The sequence below is a fragment of the Loxodonta africana genome, chromosome 10, assembly GCF_030014295.1.
Source record: "Loxodonta africana isolate mLoxAfr1 chromosome 10, mLoxAfr1.hap2, whole genome shotgun sequence".
NCBI classification, from domain to species: domain Eukaryota; kingdom Metazoa; phylum Chordata; class Mammalia; order Proboscidea; family Elephantidae; genus Loxodonta; species Loxodonta africana.
Genome location: NC_087351.1, coordinates 64,496,557 through 64,522,693, shown reverse-complemented (window position 1 = coordinate 64,522,693; position 26,137 = coordinate 64,496,557). Strand labels below are relative to the sequence as shown.

At 35.7% G+C, this 26,137-nt stretch overlaps 1 protein-coding gene across 2 annotated transcripts in view; it reads right to left on the bottom strand.

Moving 5' to 3' along the window:
* Positions 1–26,137, bottom strand: part of GPR137C (G protein-coupled receptor 137C) — an 85,182-nt gene that overhangs the window by 16,075 nt on the left and 42,970 nt on the right. The gene's annotated exons all lie outside the window — the stretch shown is intronic.

The window sequence follows — 26,137 nt, the reverse complement described above, 5'->3', positions numbered from 1 at the left end:
TCCATCATATAAATAAAACAAAAGACAAGAACCACATGATCTAATCAATTGATGCAGAAAAGGCGTTTGACACAGTTCCACACCCATTCATGATAAAAACTCTCAGCAAAATAGGAACAGAAGGAAAATTCCTCAACATAATAAAGGGCATTTATACAAACACAATAGCCGACATCATCGTAAATAGAGTCTGAAAGCATTCCTCTTTAGATTGGAAACCAGACAAGGATGCCCTTTACCACCATTCTTATTCAACATTGTGCTTGAGGTCCTAGCCAGAGCAAGTAGGCTAGATAAAGAAATAAAGGGCATCCAGATTGGTAAGGAAGAAGTAAAAGTATTTTTCCAGACGACATGTTCTTATATACAGAAAAACCTAAAGAATTCTCAAGAAAACTACTGAAACTAATAGAAGAGTTCAACAGAGTATTAGGATACAAGATAAACATACAAAAGTCAGTTGGATTCCTCTACACCAACAAAAAGAACATTGAAGAGGAAATCACCAAATCAATACCATTTACAGTAGCCCCCGAGAAGATAAAATACTTAGGAATAAATCTTACCAGAGATGTAAAAGACTTTTACAAAGAAAACTAGAAGACACTATTGCAAGAGACCTACATAAGTGGAAAAACATACCTTGCTCGTGGATAGGAAGACTTAACATTGTAAAAATGTCTATTCTACCAAAAATGATCTATACATTTAATGCAATTCCGATCCAAATTCCAACGACATTCTTTAATGAGATGGAGAAATAAATCACCAACTTAATATGGAAGGGAAAGAGGCCGCAGATAAATAAAGCATTACTGAAAAAGAAGAACAAAGTGGGAGGCCTCACTCTACCTGATTTTAGAGCCAGTTATACCACCACAGTAGTCAAAACAGCCTGGTACTTCTACAACAAAAGGTATATAGACCAGTGGAACAGAACTGAGAATCCAGACATAAATCCATCCACATATGAGCAGCTGATATTTGACAAAGGCCCAAAGTCAGTTAAATGGGAAAGACGGTCTATTTAACAAATGGTGCTGGCATAAGTGGATATCCATTTGCAAAAAAATGAAACAATACCCATACCTCACAACATGCACAAAAACTAACTCAAAATGGATCAAAGACTTAAATATAAAATCTGAAACGATAAAGATCATGGAAGAAAAAATAGGGACAATACTAGGAGCCGTAATACATGGCATAAACGGTGTACAAAACATTATTAACAATGCAGAAGAGAAACTAGATAACTGGGAGCTCCCAAAAATCAAACACCTACGCTCATCCAAAGACTTCACCAAAAGAGTAAAAAGATTACCTACAGACTGGGAAAAAGTTTTTAGCTATGACATTTCCGATCAGCATCTGATCTCTAAAATCTACATGATACTGCAAAAACTCAACTACAAAAAGACAAATAACCCAATTAAAAAATGGGCAAAGGATATGAACATGCGCCACACTAAAGACATTCAGGTAGCTAACTGATACATAAGCAAATGCTCATGATCATTAGCCTACAATGAGATTCCATCTCACTCCAACAAGGCTGGCATTAATCCAAAAAACACAAAATAATGTTGGAGATATTGTAGAGAGACTGGAACACTTCTATACTGCTGGTGGGACAACCACTTTGGGAATCGACTAGACGCTTCCTTAAAAAGCTAGAAATAGAACAACCATACGATCCAGCAATCCCACTCCTTGGAATATATCCTAGAGAAATAAGAGCCTTTACACAAACAGATATATGCACACCCGTGTTTATCGCAGCACTGTTTACAATAGCAAAAAGATGGAAGCAACCAAGATGCCCATCAACGGATGAATGGGTAATTTACGGTATAGTCACATTATGGAATACTATGCATCGATAAAGAACAATGATGAATCCCTGGAACATTTTATAACATGACATGGAGGAATCTGGAAGGCATTATGCTGAGTAAAATTAGTTGCAAAAGGACAAATGTTGTATGAGACCACTATTTTAAGAACTCGAAAAATAGTTTAAACAGAGAAGAAAATATTCTTTGATGGTTACGAGAGTGGGGAGGGAGGGAGGGAGAGGGGTTTTCAACTAATTAGATAGTAGATAAGAAATATTTTAGGTGAAGGGAAAGACAACACACAATACAGGAGAGGCCAGCACAACTGGACTAAAACAAAAGCAAAGCAGTTTCCTGAATAAACCGAACTCTTCGAAGGCCAGCGTAGCAGGGGTGGGGGTTTGGAGACCATGGTATCGGGACATCTCAGTCAATTGGCATAATAAAATCTATTAAGAAAACATTCTGCATCCCACTTCGGAGAGTGGCGTCTGGGATGTTAAATGCTAGCAAGCGGCCATCTAAGATACATCAATTGGTCTCAACCCAACTGGAGAACAGGAGAATGAAGAACACCAAAGACATAAGGTGATTATGAGCCCAAGAGACAGAAACCAAAAAAAAAACAAAACCAAACCAAACCCACTGCCATCGAGTCGATTCCGACTCAAAGAGACAGAAAGGGCCACATAAACCAGAGACCACATCAGCCTGAGACCAGAACTAGATGGCGGCCGGCTACAACTGATGACTGCCCTGACAGGGAACGCAACAGGGAACCCCTGAGAAAGCAGGAGAGCAATGGGGTGCAGACCTTAAATTCTCATAAAAAGACCAGACTTAATGGTCTGACTGAGACTAGAAGGACCCCGGAGGTCATGGTCCCCGGACCTTCTGTTAGTTAGCCTAAGACGGGAACCATTCCCAAAGCCAACTCTTCAGACAGGGAATGGACCAGGCTACGGGATAGGAAATGATACTGGTGAAGAGTGAGCTTCTTAGATCAAGTAGGCACATGAGACTATGTGGGCAGCTCCTGTCTGGAGGGGAAAAGAGAGGGCAGAGGGGGTCAGAAGCTGGCTGAATGTACACAAAAACAGAGGGTGGAGAGATGGAGTGTGCTGTCTCATTAGGGGGAGAGCAACCAGTATATAGCAAAGTGTATATAAATTTTTGTATGAGACTGACTTGATTTGCAAACTTTCACTTAAAGTACAATAAAAGTTAAAAGAAAAAAAGAAAAAAATTCTCTTGAAAAGACATGACTAATAAAATGGAAAGGCAAGGCACAGAAATAGTAGATATTTTCTTAAAGTCTGTGGCTATACAGTAAATATTTTCTTGAAGTCTGTGGCTATAAATATTTTCTTGAAGTCTGTGGCTTGCCTTTGTATTTTATAAGTTGTGTCTTTTGATGAGAAATTTTCAATTTTAACAAAGCCTAATTTATCAATTTATTCTTTTGTGGTTATTACCGTATTTTTACACAAATCACGTGCATCTTCTAAATTTGTTTGCCAACTGTGCACTCCCCCTGTGTGGTATTTTCATAAGTACTGCTATGACAATTTTTTAAAACATGTTGCTGTAAAAAAATCACCATATCACACTTATGAAAATACCTCACTGGACGGGGGCGTGGTTGGCAAACAAACCTAGAAGGCACACATTATTTCCAGAAAAATACGCAACTTTCTATGACCTAAGAAACATTTGCCTCTAGTCAGGCTATAAAGATATTCTCCCATGTTTTCTTTTAGAAGCTTTAGAGTTTTTTCATTTACATTTACGTCTATGATTCATTTTGAATTAACTTTTTGTATTTGATAAGAGGTGGGGTTAGAGGTTCATTTTATTCCATATGGATAACAAGTTGTTTTAGCTCCATTAGTTAAAAAGATTTTCTTTTCCCATTGGATTGCATTAGTGCCTTTGTAAAAAATGAAAAGACCATATAAATGTGGATTGGTTTCTGGGTTCTGTATTCTGTTCCATTGATCTAGTTTTCTATCCTTACGCTGCTAACTAATTGTATTAATTATTGTAGCTTTATACTAAGTTCTATACTGTTTTGTATACTAAGTCATGTAGTGAAAGTCCCCCCCCGCATTTCAAGGTTACTTTCTGTGCTGTTCAGTACAGTTGCTACTAGCCACATATGAGCATTTAAATTAAAACATCATTTCCTTCATTGCACAAGCCACATTTCAAATGCTCAGTAGTCACACACAGCTAGAAGTAAGGTATTGAACAGGGCAGACATAGAGTATTTCCTTCTTTGCAGGAAGCTCTCTACTGGAGAGCACTGTTTTAAGTATTTTAGGTCCTTTGTAATTTCATATACATTTTAGAAGCAGTTTCCCAATTTCTGTTTTTTTAAAAAAGCATGGCAAAATTATTATCGGTATTGCATGGAATCTATAGATCAATTTGGAAAGTGCTGCTGTGTTAGTAATATTGTGTCTTCCAATCCATGAACACAGTAAATCTCTTCATTGATTTAAGTTTTCTTTAATTTCTCTCAGCAATATTTTATACTCTTCGGCTTACAGGTATTGCTTTTTATTTGGAAAATTTACTTTCAAGTATCTTGTTTTTTGATGCTATTATAAATGGAGTTTTTTTTAAAAAATGGATTTTCTAATTGATTGCTACTGGTATATTAAAATACAATTTGCTTTTGTATTTTGACCATATATCCTGAGAACGCATTAAATTCACTTAGAAGTTCTAGTACCTAATTGTTTAGTAGATTTCTTAAGATGCTCTTTATAAACAATTATGTTCTCTGCAATTAGAGGCAGTTTTTATTTATTTCCATTTTTACATTTTGTATCTTTTTCTTGCCTAGAAATGGTGAGAGTGGATATCCTTTCCTTGTTCCCTTAGGGGCAAAACATTCAATATTTTGAAATACGATGTTGACTGTAGATTTTTTTTTAAATTCCTTTTTATCAGATAAGGAACTTCCCTTCGATTCTTTATTTACTGAGAATGTTTTTGTTAATCAAGAAAGGTGCTGAGTTTTGTCAAATGCTTTTTCTACATCTGTTGAAATCATGTGGTTTTTTTTTTTTTTTCTTTGTTCTCCTAAGGTGGTGAATGACACTGATGATTTTCAAATGTTAAACCAATGTTGCATTACTGGGATAAACCTCTCTTGGTCATGCTGGATTATCCTTTATGCATGTTGCTTAAATGAGTATGAGGGGTTCTGGTCTGTAATTTTAATTTTTATTGTAATATCTTTGTCAGGGTAATGCTGGCCTCATAAAACATTTTGGGAAGTGATTCTTCTCCTTGATTTTCAAAAAGAGTTTGTTTAATATTGTTAATTCTTCTTTAAATATTGATAGAATTAACCAGCAAAACCACCTGGGCCTGGAGTTTTCTTTGAGGAAAATTTTTGATAATAAACTCAATTTCTTTATTAAATAGAAGGTTACTCAGATTATATATTTCACCTTGTATCAATTCTGGTAAATTGTGTTTTTTAAGGAATTTGTTTCTTAGTTGTCAAATTTATCAGTTCATAATATTATCTGATTGTTCTGTTAATGTCTTTCAGTCATGGCATTGGAATTCATATTTTCACTGATTTTTTGTAGATTAAGCTTGTTAATCTAGTCAAAGGATAAACTTTTGGTTTTGCTAATTTCTCTACTGCTTGTTTCCTATTTCATTGATTTCTATTCTTATTTTTATTATTTCAGCCCTTTGGCTACTTTGGGCTTTTTTCCTTTTTCCCAGTCCCCACCCCCCTCAATTTCTAAATTAGAACCTTAGGTCACTGATTTCATACCTTTCTTCTTTAATATAAGTGCTTAAAGCTATCATTTCCCTTTCAAGCACTGTTTTAGCTGCATCTCACAAATTTTGATATATTCTATTTCATTATCATTCAGTTTGAAATATTTTCCAATTTCCCTAGTGATTTCTTCTTTTACCAATGAGTTATTTAGAATTGTGTTTAATTTCTAAATATTTGGGGGTTTTGTAGATATCATATTGTTATTGATACTTAATTGCATTGTGGCCAGAGAACATTCTTTGATTTCAATCGTTTTGAATATATTGATGCTTGTTTTATGGTGCATTGTATGCTTTATTTTGAGGACATTTCCATACTCAATAGAAAAGAATATGTATTCTGCAGTTGCTGGCATCAATTAGCTCAAGAGGGTTGATAGCGTTTAGATTTTCTATGTCTACTGATTTTTTGTTTTGTTGTTCTATCAATAGTTGAGGATGGGGTGTTAAAAATTTTAACTATGATTGTAGGTTTGTCTGCATTTTCCTTTATTTTTTGCAATTTTTTTCTTCATGTACACATTTATGATTATTGTCTCCCTGGCGTGAAACGTTATCTTTGTCGTTTGTCTTGAAGTCTATTTTATCTGATGTCAATATAGCCACTCCAGCTTGCTTATGCTTACTGATTGCATAGTATATTTGTTTTCATCTATTTATTTTCAAACTATATGTGTTTCTATATTTAAAATGCATTTCTTGCCACCAGGATATAGATGGGTTTTGCTTCTTTATGCATTTTGACAGTCTCTATATTTTAACCTGAGTGTTAAATTAGTGATAATTGGATTTAGATCTTACATTTTACTGTTTGTTTTTTGTTTGTCTCTCTTGTGTTTTGTTGTTGTTCCTCTATTCATCATTTCCTGCCTTCTTTTGAGTTAACTGAATATTTTTTAGGATTCTATTTTAATTTATCTATTGGGTTTTTAGCTATACTTTTCTGTATCATTACTGTTAGTGGTTATTCTAGGGTAGCAGTTCTTAAAGTGTGGTCCAAGGTTCCTAAAGGTCACATGGTCCTTTTAAAGTCAAAACAATTAAAAAAAATCACTTAAACATTATTTGCTTTTTCATTCTCATTCTCTTATGAGTGTACAGTAGAGTTTTCCAGAGGCTACACGATATGTGATAATACTATCACTCCATGCATATTCCTGTGTTTATCAGAATTTCTTTGGTAGTAGAGTTAGAGTTTTTTTTGTTGGCCCTCTACCAAATGTGAGATCTTTTTCTAGAGATTAGTCTTTCCTGATGATATGCCCAAAATAAGCAAGTCAAAGTCTCACCATCCTATCTTTGAAGGAATATCCCGGTTGTATTTCTTCTAAGACTGATCTGTTCATTCTTTCAGCAGTCCACAGTACTCAAACATACCAACAATCATGAAGACAGCATAGGACTGGGCAACGTTTCATTCTGTTATACATAAGGTAGCCTAGAGTTGGAGCTGACTACACATCAACTAACAAGAGAGTTAGATATGTGCATTTTCAAGGATTAACTCAGTTTGTTTTCCGAATTTTCACTGGGCTCTCTCTAGTTTTCTTTGGTTATACCTGCTATATTTGCTGAAACCCCATTACCATCCAATAAATTTTTATTTGGAAACCCTGAAAATTTCTTTGCACTTATATGGAAACACAAGAATAAGTATACCATGTAGAATTGTTTTGCAATATTTAAGAATGTGTTTCAAAATTTTTTCTAAATTTAAAAGTTTTATAGAAAACACTTTAGAATTTGTTATTCTACCCTAAAAAAAAAATTATATTTTTTCACATTTAAGAATAAATCACTGGCTTAAAAAAATGAAAATTAAAAAAGTCTTTCTCAACACATATCTTCCCTGCTTCTAAAGATGCTGAAAAACATGACAGTGTTAAGAGAGTTCTCTGACTCAATGAAGCGACGAATTTACTTCAAGAAACTGGGTGAAAGGGTAAATAAAAAACAAATATATAATGAAAGCTATAGGCTTTATAAATATTAACAGTTTTCCTTATCGTGTGTCTTCCGTAACGGAACGTGTTTGAACAGTGCTGTGGTGCTGATTCAGTTGCAGCATCATTTGAGATCAGTCAGAGGTAAAAAGAGAAAATACTGAAATTTTAAATGTAGGATAGTGAGCACTTTGAGCACCAAAAATTGTTTGCTGTAACTTCCAAACTAAAAATAAAAAAGCCATTGAAGTATCTAATGTGATAAATTACTATACTGCATTGGTTGGAAAAGCACACACAATAACTGAGAGACTAGTAAAGCCTTATACAGCGGCACTGCTGAATGTCTGCTGGATGGAACGTCAGTTAGAGAAATCTTGGCATTGCCATTTTCCAATAATACAGAATTTACTGATTTAAAGATTTAACTGAAAACACGAAGACTGATTTAATACCTTATATATAGATTTTTTTAATATAGATTTATATATTTAAATATATATATTTATATAGATTTTTATTTTTGCCTTATAAATTGATGAATCTACAGATGTAGCTGGATTTGCTATTTTTTCTTACATCTGTTTGGCACTGGCACCAACTTATTATCAAAGAAGATATTCTTTTATGTCAGTGCAAGAGACACAACTGGTACAGGAATATTCAAAGTCTGGAATAACTTTTTTGTTGTTGTTTATCCTGAACCAATTGTGTTGACATTGTCACTAATGGCATAAAAGCAGTGGTATGTAAACTGCTGGGCCATCACACAAATCAAGGCAGCGGCACCTAACTGTACTAGGAACGATTGTACTTTTCAACACCATGCACTCCCAGTTAAAAAGGAAAGCCAGTTTCACTTAAGAATATCCTTGATGAAGCAGTGAAGACATTTATTAAGTCTCAACCCTAGAGTACGTATCTATTTAATATTCTGTGTGATGAAATGAGAAGTGCACTGAAAACAATTCTGCTGCATACTGAATGAAGTACAGCAGTTGTCTTGAGGAAAAGCACTTACATGATTGCTTAGCTTGTGAACTGAACTAGCCACTTTTTTTCATTCAAATACCACTTTTTACATGAAGGAATGACAGAAAAACTATGATTATTCAGACTTGGTTATTGGGCATACATTAAAAAAAAAAATAAACAAAATAAGCCTGTCACTTCATAGAAAACATCTGACTATTTATTGCCAATGAGGGCATCTGAGCCTTCAAGTGAAAACTTGAAAATGTGTATCTATTACTGTAAGACTGACAGCTTCCCAAATTTAAAAACTATTATAATGAGGTCAGTGGTGATATTAACAAATGTGATTTTTGGATACTGTCTAATGAAATAAGTAAACATTTTTAAGATTTGTGTAATTCTCTGAGCTATTTTCCAAATGACCAATGCATGATGTTACAAAATCAAAGTGTAAGACAGACCAAAGGAGAGTACACAAAGTCCATTGATATGGTTTTAGATTTCATATAGCAACTAACCTTTAAGAAACCTCGACTTCTGAGTTTTGCTGTAGTATTAAAGAAGAACATCCACAATTACCTGAAAAGGCTGTTAAAATTTTCCTCCATTTTCCAACTACAGATATGCGTTGAGGATGAATTTTCTTCATATACTTCAACCTAAACACCACATTGTAACAGATTGAATGCAGAAGGGGATATGAGAATCCAGCTGTCTTCTACCAAGTTAGACATTAAAGAGATTTGCAAGATGTACACCCACGCATAATTATCACTGCTTTTTTTTCATTCTGGAAAATACAGTTATTTTTAATAAAAACATGCTATTTATGTCAATATAAAATGGGTTTATTTTTATCATTTTAAGAATTTCTCAATTTTAATTTCTAATATGGCATATATATAGATGTAATCCACATAAATAAAAGTTCTTTGGGGTTCTTGATAATTTTCAGGGTTATAATGGGATCTTGAGAGCAAAATGTTTGAGAACCACTGCAGTATACAACCTTATATTGCACTTACTGCCATATACAACCTTAACTTTCCACAGTCAAAGTAATAGCTAATATCATACCACTTAGTGTAAAACGTAAGAGCCCTGCAACTGCATAAGCCCATTTACCCCTGGCCTTTTTTCTGTAGTTGTTACACATTTTATATATACACATAAATATGTATGTACATATACATATATATGTAATCATATGTTACATGTACATAAGCAAACCTCACAAGATAATATTATAATTTTTGCTTCGTACAGTTACCTGTATTTTAAAGAAGTTAAGAAATTATATTTACTAACATATTTACTATTTCTGGTGTTCTTCATTCTGTCCTGAAGAGCAGAAACTCAAGCTGGTTTTATTTCCCTTTAGTCTGATGAATTTTCTTAGCATTTCCTATAGGGTACGTCTGCTGGTAACTAACGTTAGTTTTCTTTTAGCTGAAAATGTTTTTATTTCGCTATCATTCTTTAAGAATATTTTCAGTGGATACAGATTTCAGGGTTGTAGCTTTTTTCTTTCATCATTTTAAAGATGTTGTTTTCGTGTCTTCTGGTCTCCATTATTTTTGATAAGTGAGTGATCATTTGAATCGTTGCTCCCCTATGTAATGTGTCATTTTTCTCTCTCTGCATATAAGATTTTTGATTTTAAGTACTTTGACTATGATAAACCCAGGTGAGGTTTTCTTTATATTTATCTTGATCTGGTTTTCCAAGCTTAGGCCTGCAAATTCGTGTCTTTTGCCAGATTTGGAAAATTTAGGTCATTATTTCTTCAAATAGTTTCTCCAACATCATTTTATCCCTCTTTTCCTTTGAGGCCTCCAATTATGTATAATTAGATCCTGAGGCTCTGTTCATTTATCTTTTTTCCCACTTTGTTCTTCAGATTGGATAATTTCTACTGATTTTCTCTTTAATTTACTGCCTCTTCTTTCATCTTCAATCTGCCATTAAGCCCAACTACTCAATTTTTTATTTTAGATAACTGTATTTTTCAATTCTAGAATTTCTATTTGGGTCCTTTTTTTTTTTTTTAAATATAGTTTCCATTTCTCGTGAAATCTCCTGCTTTATCATTCATCCAAGTGTATTTTCCTTTATATTCTTGAGCATATTATAAAATTTTTCTCTGATAAATCCAATATTTAGGCCATCTAGGGAGTTTTATCTCCACTGATTGCTTTTTGAATTTTGCTTTTTGCTCTTGAGTATAAGTTATGTTTTTCCTGTTTCTTCATATACCTAGTAAATTTGGATTATGTTCAGGACATTGTAAATAATATATTTTAGAGATTCTAGATTCTGTTATAGTCTTCTGATAAGTAGTACAATTTTTGTTTTAGCAAACATTTAACTTGGTTGGACTCAAATCCCAATCTCTGTCTCTCCTGCATGGGCAACATCTGAATCTCAGCTCAGTTCCTTTATTCTTCCATAACTGTGCTGCCTGGAGTCTGTCTTGCACATTTGTAGTTCAGGTATCATATAAAAATTTGGCAGAGTTTATAAGCAGAATTTGGGGCTTCCCTTATCAGACTCTCTTCTTCTCCAGAATTTCCACTCACTTTCATTCACAGTTACTCTGAATTTTGTCCTCTGGTTCTTTAAGCCAGTAAAACAATGGGTTTCTCTTCAAGTTTTTGTTGCCCCATGGATGGGGACTTCCCTCAGGCTAGAAGCTGTAAAAAACAGGAAACTCACTCAGTGTCATTTATTTCTTCTAAGTCGTTGCTCTCCAGTGCCTTCAGTGCTTTTTATATTTTGTCCAGAACTTATCATTGCTACCTGTGGAAGTCTGCTCCAATAGGAGCTACTCATTCAGAGTAGTCAGAACCGTGCATATATTTTTTCAAAACTTCTAACAAATGCTATGTTCATGTTGAAATGAAAATGCTGAACTAAGCATTAAAAATAAGAAAACAAAATAGCCTCAGTTAGTAAATATAAAATATATTTTGATAATTATGAGGACTAAACAGTTCCAAAAATAATTCTGTGATGTTAAGCCTAATATTAAGGTGTAGAGATTTTTTACTGGGTGGACCTTCTAGCTGTAGGAAAAAAAAATGCTGGCTGGTACAATAAAAGGGCCTAGAGGATAGGATGAGCCCTGGTGGTACAGTGGTTAAGAGCTACAGTGAGCCATGGCTGCTAACCAAAAGGCTGGCAGTTCAAATCTACCAGCTGCTCCTTGGAGACCCTATGGGACAGTTCTACTCTGTTCTGTACGGTCACTATGAGTTGGAATTGACTTGATGGCAACAAGTTTTGGTTTTTTGGTTTAGAGGATAGAGGAAAGAAAAAAAAAAAAAAAAAAAAACCAAGAAAACTATTTGCACTTAGGAGTAGATAAAAAAGTATAAACCCAAAACAGTAAGCAAAGATTTTTCAAATGGGGCAACTGTGTGGTAGTTTCACTTAACAAAAGAATAGGAAATAAGACTTTGGGCATAAGACAGCACATTAAAGATGCTCTACAGTTCAAGATGGATAAAATAAATCCTAGTAACTCAAGAGAGAAGTTATAGCAGAATATTGGGAAGGCAGCAATCACATCTACTGGAGGGGATGATGCACCATCTATTTCTCCATCATCACCCTCTCCAAATTCTGGTTAAATCATATTTCACGATGATGGAAGGAAGACACCAATAGTATTTTAACCTATTTCTTTAATTATGGCCTCAGTTACTCTAAACATTGCTTTAGTTTTACAGGATTAGCTGGTCTGCATGGAAGACCAGAAATATAGTTTGGTTGAATGTTACTATGTCTGTACAAGATGCTGATGCTGCCTCCCGTCACAATACTTTAAACAATAAAGATCAAGGCTTGAGTGAACATGAGACAGAAAAGTTTACAAAGATAGTAATTAAAACTGCTAAGAATTCAGGAAGGCTTGGTAAAACACATTATTTGTAAATGACTGACTGGGCTGGCGGACAATCTGATTCTGAGTGCCAGACAAGTATTCCTTTTACAGTCCTATCCAGATACAAAATTGTGCATATCCTAGCTAGAGATGGAAGCCTAAAAGCTTAAATTTTATTCCCACCCTGCCTTTGAGGGGTCTTCTATACAGAAAATCCCAACTTGCTATCATAGGGACTATGCATCTACCATTGGGTTTGAACCTTTTTGTGCTGATGAATTATTTTGTCCTTTAAAAACAACATGTCTTCTATATTCTTTTAAACACAATTATTTCTTTCTGAAGTGGAAAGGGTTATTAGAATAAAAACAGTTCTATTAGCATCCACTTTAATGTTAAAAGTTATGGTATGATTTTGATAAAAAGTAAATAAACATATCACAAAAATCATATGAATTAAGGCAAGCAACCTGCAGTAAAAAAACTTAATGGGAGAAAAAGACCAATATAAACAATCAATCATATCAATAAGTATAAACTATTTGAGCTACCCTATTAAAAGGGGGTGCTCACTAACAATTAAAAAAAAAAAAAACTCCAGAATATTTTTTCTAAGCTAATGAGACATACTTGAAATATCAGCAATAAGAAGATAAAGATAGTATTAAGTCTATCATGCTTGTGCAAATAAAACTAAATGTAGAGTAAAAGATACAGCAGATTTCACACCAAAAAATCACAATTAAAAAATTGCCATGAAAAAATTTCAATAATATTTGTTCCAAAAATTTTCAAGGAAAACCAGTTAAATATTAAGACAATAAATTTATTGAAGACTTCGGCTCTTACCAAAATGTGACAGATCAAGCAGACAAAATTAGAATGGGATGGTAGATAAATACAACAGAGTCATGTAAAAAACAAAGTAAGGTAAATTATTCAAATGTGAAATCCTGGGAGGCGGAGCCAAGATGGCAGAATAGACAGACGCTTCGGCAAGCCCTCTTTACAACAAAGACCTGAAAAAAACAAGTGAAACGAGTATATCTGTGACCAGCTGGGAGCGCTGAGCTTCAACAGCAAGCTTAGAAAATGAACTGAGGGGCAGGGAGAGGAAGAGACCGCTCAGGAGTGAAGAGGAGCTACCGGACTTAAATCATGGGGAGCCCTCAGGCACCATTCCCGGAGCGGTGGTGGTGGGCTGGTACTAGCATTCGGCCACAGTTTCCTCAGGGAGAAGCAGCCAGCCACATAGCCTACTCACAACTCTGGAAGCTGAGGAGAACGGCGCTCATGGCAAAAGCTAAGTACTTGCGTATATTTTAAGCGCCTTCCCCCCCGCAAACGCAAACCAGCTTCAGCAGCTGAATTCCCTGGGCCTGAGATAGGCCCTGTTGAGCACCTAGAGCCATCCTCCTGGCCTTGGGGAAGGAAAAAAATTTGCATTTGGGGGAAAAGAATATGCTAACTCCACTAAATGGGGGAGCTCAGAACAGAAGCAGCTCCTGTGCAGGCATAAACCATCTGTGGACTTTGAGCACCTTTCCCTCCTGCATGGACCTGTGTGGGCCTATTTTGGGAGAATAGGCCCTTGTTGGCAGACTCCAACCATTTCAGCTGTAAGGTGGAGAGGTGGGTGTTTGATGTTTGACATTGCTTTGCCTATTAAACAAGGTCCTCACCTACCCATATCAGGGACCTAAGGACTGGTAGCTCCACTCAGGTCACCCAGCCACCTGCGATGGGGGTCCAAAGATAACTGGTACTTGCCAGTCCTTACAACCAAAAGCTTTGGGTGCCCACGGTCCTTCTGCAGAACCCACCCACCAGCATGCTCTAGGGAACAGGGATGTGCTTTCCTCAGAGACACTCAGGGGTCGGTTCTCAGCCCCTTGCCTTGTTCAGAGCGTGACCCCCTGCTGCAATCAGATACCGGTATATATGCCAATCAACCCTGCCCCTCTAAGACTGTAGGACAGAGCCTGTACCACACAGCCGATGATCAGCTACCTGGAAACCTGAGCTGAATTCATATAAGAAAACTGAATGGACTCCTAGACTGATATACCTGATAACAGCTCTAGCCAGCTGGGGACAGGATGTCAGAGCTCCAAAGGCGAAAATAATCAAGCTAGCTAACTCAAGCAACCCATAGGGGTATACCAAAACGAAACAAAGCAAGAAGCTAGGACATAGTAAAGATGCATAAACTAATACAATAACTTATTGATGGCTCGTAGACAACAGTCAATATCAAGTCACTTAAAGAAACAGACCATGATCACCTCAACAGGCTCTCAAAACAAAGAATCCAGGGATCTTCTAGATGAAAGTGCATTCCTGGAATTACCAGATGCAAAATACAAAAGTTTAATATACAGAACCCTTCAAGACATCAGGAAGAAAATGAGACAATACACAGAACAAGCCAAGGAACACACAGATAAAGCAATTGAAGAAATTAGAAAGATTATTCAGGAACATAATGAAAAGTTTAATAAGCTGGAAAAATCCATAGACAGCAATCAGAAATTCAGAAGATTAACAATAAAATTATAGATTTAGACAACTCAATAGAAAGTCAGAGGAGCAGAACTGAGCAAGTAGAAGCTAGAATTTCTGAACTCAAAGATAAATCACTTGGCACTAATATATTTGAAGAAAAATCAGATAAAAGAATCAAAAAAATGAAGAAACCTTATGAATCACGTGGGACTCTATCAAGAGAAATAACCTATGAGTGACTGGAGTACCAGGACAGGGCGGGATAACAGAAAGTACAGAGAGAATTGTTGCAGATTAGTTGGCAGAAAACTTCCCTGATATTGTGAAAGATGAGAAAATATCTATCCAAGATGCTCATTGAACTCCACATAAGGTAGATCTTAAAAGAAAGTCACCAAGACATATTATAATCAAACTTGCCAAAACGAAAGATAGAGACTTATAAGAGTAGCGAGAGATAAACAAAAAGTCACCTATGAAGGAAAGCCAATAAGAATAAGCTTGGACTACTCGGCAGAAACCATTCATGCAAGAAGGCAATGGGATGACATATTTAAAAAACTGAAGGAAAGAAACTGTCTGCCAAGAATCATATATCCAGCAAAACTGTCTCTTAATTACAAAGGTGAAATTAAGACATTTTCAGATAAATACAAGTTTAGGGAATTCATAAAAACCAAACCAAAACTACAAGAAATACTAAAGGGAATTCTTTGGTTAGAAAATCAATAATATCAGGTACCAACCCAAGACTAGAACACTGGGCAAAGCAACCAGAAGGCAACCCAGACAGGGAAATCCAAAAAAAACAGAGCAAGATTATTTAAAAAAAAAAAAAAGCTCTGAACAGGGTAACAACAATGTTATTATATAAAAGAAGACAACATTACAGAATAATACAGAGGGACTAAGAAATGTAATTATATACCTTCCATGTGGAGAGGAAGATACAGTGATACAAAGAAATAAAAGTTAGGTTTAAATTTAGAAAATAGGGGTAAATAACAAGGTAACCACAAAGGAGACAAACTATCCTACTCATCAAAGTAAAACACAAGAAAAAAATAGAGACTCAGCAGAAACAAAATCAACAACAACAAATATGAGGAAAGGACAATATATGAAGATAATCTGCTCAGCACATAAAATTAAGTGGGAAAAAGAAACTGTCAACAACATGCAAAAAAAAATATATCAAAATGATAGCACTAAATTCATACCTATCCATAATTACCCTGAAAGTAAATGGACTAAATGCACCAATAAAGAGACAGAGAGTGGCAGAATGGATTGAAAAACACGATCTGTCTGTATGCTGCCTACAAGAGACACACCTTAGACTTAGAGACACAAACTAAAACTCAAAGGATGAAAAAAAATATATCAAGCAAACAACAATCAAAAAAGAGCAGAAGTGGCAATATTTATTTCTGACAAAATTGACTTTAAAGTTAAATCCATCAGAAAGGACAAGGAAGGACACTATACAATGATTAAAGGGACAATACACCAAGAAGATATAACCATGTTAAATATTTATGCACCCAATGACAAGGCTGCAAGATACATAAAACAAACTCTATCAGCATTGAAAAGTGAGATAGACAGCTCCACAATAATAGTAGGAGACTTCAACACACCACTTTCAGTGAAGGACAGAACATCGAGAAAGAAGCTCAATAAAGACTTGGAAGATCTAAATGCCACAATCAACCAACTTGACCCTCATAGACATACACAGAACACTCCACCCAACGGCAGCCAAGTATACTTTCTTTTCTAGTGCACATGGAACATTCTCTAGAGTAGACCACATATTAGGTCATAAAGCAAGCCTTAGCAAAATCCAAAACATCGAAATATTACAAAGCATCTTCTCTGACCATACGGCCATAAAAGTGGAAATCAGTAACAGAAACATCAGGGAAAAGAAATCAAACACTTGGAAACTAAACAATATCCTGTTCAAAAAAGACTGGATTATAGAAGACATTAAGGATGGAATAAAGAAATTAATAGAATCCAATAAGAATGAAAACACTTCCTATCAGAACCTTTGGGACACAGCAAAAGCAGTGCTCAGAGGACAATTTATATCAGTAAATGCACGCATACAAAAAGAAGAAAGGGCCAAAATCAAAGAATTATCCCTACAACTTGAACAAATAGAAAGGGGGCAACAAAAGAAACCCACAGACACCAGAAGAAAACAAATAATAAAAAGTAGAGCTGAACTAAATGAAACAGAATACAGAAAAACAATAGAAAGAATTAACAAGACCAAAAGCTGGTTTTTTGAAAAAATCAACAAAATTGATAAACCACTGGCCAAAATGAGAAAAGAAAAACAGAAGAGAAAGCAAATAACCCAAATAAGAAATGAGATGAGCGATATTACAACAGACCCAGCTGAAATTAAAAGAATCATATCAGGTTACTATGAAAAATTGTACTCTAACAAATTTGAAAACCTAGAAGAAATGGATGGATTCCTAGAAACACACTATCTACCTAAACTAACACAAACAGAGGTAAGAAACCAAAAAAACACAGAGGTAGAACAACTAAACAGACCCATAACAAAAGAAAAGATTGAAAAGGTAATCAAAAAACTCCCAACAGAAAAAAGCCCTGGTCTGGACGGCTTCACTGCAGAGTTCTACCAAACTTTCAGAGAAAAGTTAACACCACTGTTACTAAAGGTATTTCAGAGCATAGAAAAGGACGCAATACTACCAAACTCATTCTATGAAGCCACCATATCCCTGATACCAAAACCAGGTAAAGACACCACAAGAAAAGAAAATTATAGACCTATATCCGTCATGAACGTAGATGCAAAAATCCTCAACAAAATTCTAGCCGATAGAACTCAGCAACATATCAAAAAAAGAATTCACTGTGACCAAGTGGGATTCATACCTGGTACACAGGGACGGTTCAACATTAGAAAAACAATTAATGTAATCCACCACATAAATAAAACAAAAGACAAGAATTACACGATTTTATCAATTGACGCATTTGACAAAGTTCAACACCCATTCATGATAAAAACTCTCAGTGAAATAGGAATAGAAGGAAAATTCTTCAACATAACAAAGGACATTTATACAAAGCAAACAGCCAACATCTCCCTAAATGGAGAGAGCCTGAAAGCATTCCCATTAGGATTGGGAACCAGACAAGGATGCCCTTTATCACCGCTCTTATTCCACATTGTGTTGGAGGTCCTAGCCAGAGCAATTAGGCTAGATAAAGAAATAAAAGGCATCCAGGTTGGCAAGGAAGAAGTAAAACTATATCTATTTGCAGATGACATGGTCTTATACACAGAAAACTCTAACGAATCCTCCAGAAAACTACTGAAACTAATAGAAGAGTTCAGCAGAGTATCGGGATACAAGATAAACATACAAAAATCAGTTGGATTACTCTACACCAACAAAAGAACATCGAAGAGGAAATCACCAAATCAATGCCATTTACAGTAGCCTCCAAGATAAAATAGTTAGGAATAAATCTTACCAGAGATATAAAAGACGTATACAAAGAAAACTACAGTACACTTCTGCAAGAAACCAAAAGAGACTTACATAAGTGGAAAAACATACCTTGCTCATGGATAGGAGGAATTAACATCATAAAAATGTTTATTCTACCAAAAGCGATCTATACATTTAATGCATTCTGATCCAAATCCCAATGACATTCTTTAACGAGATGGAGAAACAAATCCTCAACTTCGTATGAAAGGGAAAGAGGCCCCGGATAAATAAGGCATTACTGAAAAAGAAGAACAAAGTGGGAGGCCTTACTTTACGTGATTTTAGAACCTATTATACCGCCGCAGTGGTCAAAACAGCCTGGTACTGGTACGACAACAGATACACAGACCAATGGAACAGAATTGAGAATGCAGACATGAATCCAGCCACATATGAGCAGTTGATATCTGACAAAGGCCCCAAAACAGTTAAATGGGGAAAAGACAGTCTTTTTAATAAATGGTGCTGGCATAACTGGATATCCATCTGCAAAAAAATGAAACAAGACCCATACCTCACTCCATGCACAAAAATGAGCTCAAAATGGATCAAAGACCTAAACATAAAATCGAAAACGATAAAGATCATGGAAGAAAAAATAGGGACAATGTTAGGAGCCCTAATACGTGGCATAAACAGTATTCAAAACATTATAAGAATACGGAAGAAAAACTAGATAACTGGGAAGTCCTAAAATTCAAACACCTATGATCATCCAAAGACTTCACCAAAAGAGTAAAAGGACTACCTACAGACTGGGAAAAAATTTTTAGCTATGGCATTTCCGATCAGCGTCTGATCTCTAAAATCTGCATGATACTGCAAAAACTCAACTACAAATAACCCTATTAAAAAATGGGCAAAAGATATGAATAGACACTTCACTAAAGAAGACATTCAGGTAGCTTACAGATACATGAGGAAACGTTCACTATCGTTAGCCATTAGAGAAATGCAGATCAAAACTACAATGAGATTTCATCTCACTCCAACAAGGCTGGTATTAATCCAAAAAACACAAAATAAATGTTGGAGACGCTGTGGAGAGATTGGAACACTTCTACATTGCTGCTGGGAATGTCAAATGGTACAACCACTTTGGAAATCGATTTGGCGCTTCCTTAAAAAGCTAGAAATGGAACTACCATATGATCCAGCAATCCCACTCCTTGGAATATATCCTAGAGAAATAAGAGCCTTTACACGAACAGATATATGCACATCCGTGTTTATCGCAGCACTGTTTACAATAGCAAAAACATGGAAGCAACAAAGGTACCCATCAACTGATGAATGGATAAATAAAATTATGGTATGTTCACACAATGGAATACTACGTATCATTAAACAGTGTGGAATCTGTGAAACATTTCGTAACATGGAGGAAACTAGAAGGCATTATGCTGAGTGAAATTAGTCAGTTGCAAAAGGACAAATATTGTATAAGACCACTATTATAAGAGCTTGAGAAATAGTTTAAACTGAGAAGAAAACATTCTTTTGTGGTTAGTAGAGGAGGGAGGGAGGGAGAAAGGGAAGGTGGGAGAGGGGTATTCACTAATTAGATGGTAGATAAGAACTACTTTAGGTGAAGGGAAAGGCAACACAGTACAGGCGAGGTCAGCACAACTGGACTAAACCAAAAGCAAAGAAGTTTCCTGAATAAAATGAATGCTTCGAAGGCCAGTGTAGTAGGGGTAGGGGTTTGGGTACCATGATTTCAGGGGACATCTAAGTCAACTGGCATAATAAAATCTATTAAGAAAACATTCTGCATCCTACTTTGAAGAGTGGTGTCTGGGGTCTTAAACGCTAGCAAGCAGCCATCTAAGATGCATCAATTGGTCTCAACCCACCTGGAACAAAGGAGAATGAAGAACACCAAGGACACAAGGTGATTACGAGCCCAAGAGACAGAAAGGGTCACATGTACCGGAGACTACATCATCCTGAGACCAGAAGAACTAGATGGTGCCTGGCTACAACTGATGACTGCCCTGACAGGGAACACAACAGAGAACCCCTGAGCGAGCAGGAGAGCAGTGGGATGCAGACCCCAAATTCTCATAAAAAGACCAGACTTAATGGTCTGACTGCGACTGGAAGGACCTCGGTGGTCATGGCCCCCAGACCTTCTGCTGGCACAGGACAGGAACCATTCCCGAAGCCAACTCCTCAGACATGGATTGGACTGGACAATGGGTTGGAGAGGGATGTTGGTGAGGAGTGAACTTCTTGGATCAGGTGGACACTTGAGACTATGTTGGCATCTCCTGCCTGGAGGGTATATGAGCAGGTAGAGGGGGTTAGAAGCTGGGAACTGGATAGGAAAAGAGAGAGTAGAGGGAGAGAGTGGTCTGTCTCATTAGGGGGAGAGTAATTGGAAGTATGTAGCAAGGTGTATATAAGTTTTTATGGGAGAGACTGACTTGATTTGTAAACTTTTACTTAAAGCACAATAAAAACTAAAAAAAAAAAAAAAGTGAAATCCTATTCCTCAGTGATTCTTATTCATTTTTGGGTCAGTGATCATTTTGAGAATTTATTTAAACATATAGGACTACTCCCCAGATAAATATGCATAAACGTTTTGCCAACAATTTTGGGTATTCAAAAACTCAATGAAGCTAGGTCATTGTCCCCTGGCACACACTAGGACAATAATAGCTAGCATTTATAAGTACTGCTAGGCATTATAAAAAAGGCATTATACTCAGTACTTTATATGCATTGTCATTTAATCCTTGCAACAATCTTATAAGCCAGGTATTATTAAACAAAAAAAACCAAACCCAGTGCTGTCGAGTCGATTCTGACGCATAGCGACCCTATAGGACAGGGTAGAACCGCCCCATAGAGTTTCCAAGGAGCGCCTGGCAGATTCAAACTGCTGACCCTTTGGTTAGCAGCTGTAGCACTTAACCACTACGCCTCCAGGGTTTCCCAAGGTATTATAACTATCCTCATAACAACCCATGAGAGCAATACTATCATTATCTCCCTTTTACAGATCAGCAGTATGAAGCTTAGAGGTGTTAAGTTACTTTTCCAATAAGCAGCAAAGCTGGGATTTACACCCATACATCTTTGATCCCAGGGTTCCCACTCTTAATCACTATGTCTCACTGAGGTCTTTCGAAATTAATTAAAAAATTTTATATACCTGAATAAAATAAACATATCCAAAATTATATTCAATCTCATTTTTATACTACTCTTACTGCAAAAGAGAATTTGAATCAGTGACAGTGATATGCATAATATAAAAAAAAAAAAACATAGGAATGCGTTGGGGAAAAGGTAAGAAAGTATGACAAAACTAGAGTGAGAACCAAAAGTGGTTATCATAAGGTCATCGCTGATTGATAGAGGTGAGCCATGTATTTGGCTCTGAACAACATAATAGCTAGAGGCAAGAAAGATTTAATTAACACTTATTTTCCCTGGTACTGAATCTGAGAAAAGATCTTTTATGGGGACAGTGTGTAGATAATATCCTCAGTAACTTTATAAGTAAGAAAATTTAAGATAAACTTTTCTTAAAAGATTTCTTGATGTAGGCCAAAGCATGACGTCAAAGTGTAGGCTGGTGAAGACAACTCTACTCAGGGTACGATGCAGTCGTAGTACACAACTCTGCAATGATTTGGACTGGACTAGGATAAAATGTAGAATAGATACAGCATGGACAAACTGTACACACTTCAGGTAGTCTTTCTAGCAATTAAGCTTTTCAATTTAAAAAGTTTATTTTCTCTGATAAGAACTTGGAATACAGAAATTCACAGGCCAGATTCATACGCATGGACAATTAAGTAGAGGGTAAAACTGATAACTTTTTATGGATATTAGAAGACCTAATCAGGATAGGTGCCTGAGTTTTAGACTATACTCCAAGATAAAATGAAGGAAGACCTAGGGATGGAAATAATATCTAATTCACACCGATGTCTAAATATGAAATGCTTGAGAAATGGCTGAAATGCAGAACAGAAAATTTCTTGTTGTTGATAAATAAGGAATGTTGCTACAACATATCAAAGATTATGGAAAGCAGCCAAAGCCTTGCTAAGAAAACATACTGCTCTAAATACCTATATTAGTTTACAAATAATGAATTATATAAGAACACAGACATAAAACAAAGTAACACCTTTAAATATGTAAGAAGGTTGAAAATGAAAGAGCAGAAATGAACAATTTACATGGACAATGACTAATAAAGAAAAAGCAAATAAGAGTTGTTACTTTGAAAAAGAGAACCAAATCACAGCACTGTTCCAGTTGCTACAAAATAAAATGCAAATTAAAAAATAGTGAAAAAGATTAACACAAAAGATACTTAAGTGCTCTATAAACTAAGACTGGGATATACAGGTCTAGTCTATATGTAATTACTAAAACCCCTAACTCACTTTTTTTTTTTTAATAAAAACAAAATGATTTTGAAGAAAATTAACCATATGGAGGCTAACATTGTTTCTGAAAACCACTTAGTCATTCAATAAGGCAAGAGTTAAATTTTGGCATATATCCATATGATGGAATGATATGCAGCCTCAAAAGAGGTTTTAATAGCACAATAAAATGCCTGCAATCTGCAGATAACACAACTTTCCTTGCTAAAAGTGAAGAGGACTTGAAGCACTTACTAATGAGATTATATGTCAACATAAAGAAAACAAAAATCCTCACAACTGAACCAATAAACAACATCATGATAATTGGAGAAAATACTGAGTTGTCAAAGATTTCGTTTTACTTGGATCTACAATCAATCAATGCACATGTGACAGTCAAGAAATCAAATGACATATTGCATTGGGCAAATCTGTTGCAAAAGACCCGTTTAAAGTGTTAAAAAGCAAAGATGTCACTTTGAGGACTAAGGTGCACCTGACCCAAGCCACATTATTTTCAATTGCCTCATATGCATGCAAAAGCTGGACAATGAATAAGGAAGACCAAAGAAGAACTGATAGATGCGAATTATGGCATTGGTGAAGAACACTGAATATACCATGGACTGCCAGAAGAACAAACAAATCTGTCTTGGGAGAAGTATAGCCAGAATGCTCCTTAGAAGTGAGAATGGCGAGACATCATCTCACATACCTTGGACATATTATCGGGGGACCAGTTCTTGGAGAAGGATATCCTGCTTGGTAAAGTAGAGGGTCAGCGAAAAAGAGGAAGACCCTAAACGAGATGGATTGACATAATGGCTGTAACAATGGGCTCAAACACAACAATGACTGTGAGGATAGTGTAGGACTGGGCAGTGTTTCATTCTGTTGTACACAGGGTTGCTATGAGTCAGAACTGACTCGATGGCAATTAACAACAGTCTGAGGTGGAAAGCAGGATATAAAGTTGTATTTACACTGAGTTCCAAATATAGTTAAGTGCCAGTGCTGATATTACTTAAAAAAATTAAATCATATTCTTTCATATTACCAAGTTATCTTTAAACTATCAAAAATAATTTTTATCATAAGGGTAATATGGATAACCACCTATAAAATCATAAGACAGCAAGTCTGATTGAAATAAAACCAGCAAATGAATAGGTAAACAATAGGGAAAAGCAAAACAAAAACAAGAAAATTTACTGCAAAAAAATCTTCTGCCAAATGGATAATGGAAGAATTTGTTTAAGGCTCCTAAGTAAGAACATGCCTACTATACAACTTTGTTAAACTTGGATTATGAAGACAATAGTAGCTAACACTTTTTTTTTTTTTTTAGTGCAAGGCAGCATACTATTGCTTTTCATGCATCATTCTATCCTTGCAGTAGTACTATGGAGATAGTTACTACACTTATTTCCAGTTAAAGATAGACAGCGAGGCTAAAGTACCAAAGTCATACAGCTAGTAAATGGCAGAGTTGTGATTTCAACCTAGGCAATCTGATTCTAGCTTACATTCTTACTACTTTGTACTGCATAGTATGCATTAGCCATCTCAGTTTATAAGATAAATGTTTATATTCTCAAACCTGATAAGGACACCAAAAAAGAAAAAAAAAAAGATTGGCCAATTTTAATTTATATCTAGGTTTAACAAAATTTTAAGTAATATAATAGTAATTAAGATACAAAACATTAAAGGAGATGATATAATAGAGTCTACCCCAAGAATCCAGAGAACACAAGAAAATCAAGTCAGAAAACTTACTCTATTTGTAGAATAAATAGAAAACCTAAAATTGTAGCAATACCAATAGTTGATAAGAAGGATTTATTAAGAGTAAACTCCTTAACTAAACACACACAAGACTACTAGTTGTAAATGCTGGCTTTCTTAACAAAGGTAATATGTTTTAATATAAGCAAAAACATATATGCCAAATATATAAAGAATATATACCTAGATCCTGCCCTATAAATCACTGAGAAACAGTTTATACATACAGAAATGTGGATAGTAAATGTCTACATGGAAATATATATTCATATCAGTTAAATAAACTTTAAAGACACATCTATTAAAATAATCAAAATAAACCAAATTTGAACCCAAATACTGATGGAACAGAGGAAACAAGTACATCTATACGTGATGGTAGCATTATGAAGTGGTTTATTCTTTTGGAGAGTAGTATGGCAAAATCTAGTAAGAATACATATGGACTATTACCATGATTAAGCGTACAAACATATACATCCTAAAAGATTAAATGGAGCCATTGTGTGATTATAAATATAATACTAGTTACTAGTAGAGATCTGTGTTCAGACCTGAGTTTGAAGCCTGATTCAACTATGTGACCTTAGGGAATGTTTATTGATTCAATTTGCTCTTGATACAACCCAGTTGTAAAAAGATCATTTGGTTACTAGGCTAAAGTGGCTCGGCAAAGACTATATGCAAGCATGGAATGCATTTATTCAACAAATATTTATTTAACTTCTGGTATGTATTCGAACTGCTGACCCTTTGGTTAGCAGCCATAGCACTTAACCACTACACCACCAGGGTTTCCGCCCTGGTGGTGTAGTGGTTAAGTGCTATGGCTGCTAACCAAAGGGTCAGCAGTTCGAATACACCAGGCGCTCCTTGGAAACTGTATGGGGCAGTTCTACCCTGTCCTAGAGGGTCGCTATGAGTCAGAATTGACTCGACAGCACTGGGTTTGGTTATTTTTTTTGTTTATAGGCCAGGCATTATTTTAGACAATAGGGATAGAAGCATGAACTAGACAAGAGAACTACGTTAGGTGGGAGAAGCAGAAAACGAATGTTCCAAAAAATGAACAAACAATTTCGGCTACTGAGAAATGCTACGAAGATAACAAATGAGGGTGATGAATATAGAAATTGGAATGGGGGGATAACCTGAGTTAGGTGGTTAGGGAAGGCAGCTTTGAAAAAGTGACATCTGAGCTGAGACCTGAATGCAAAGAAGCTGTCACATGCATATCTGTAGGAAATGCAATTTAGGCATAGGGAACAATATATACAAAGGCTATATGGCTGGAATGAACTTGGTATGGGCTGTGCGATGAGGAACTGGAAAAGAAATGCTCATGTGGTTGGAATAGTAAAGAGGAGAAAGGTAGGAGGTGAGATCAGAAAAATAGCCAGGGATCAGGTTATATAAGGTCTTAGAGGCCACAGCGCCTCTGCCT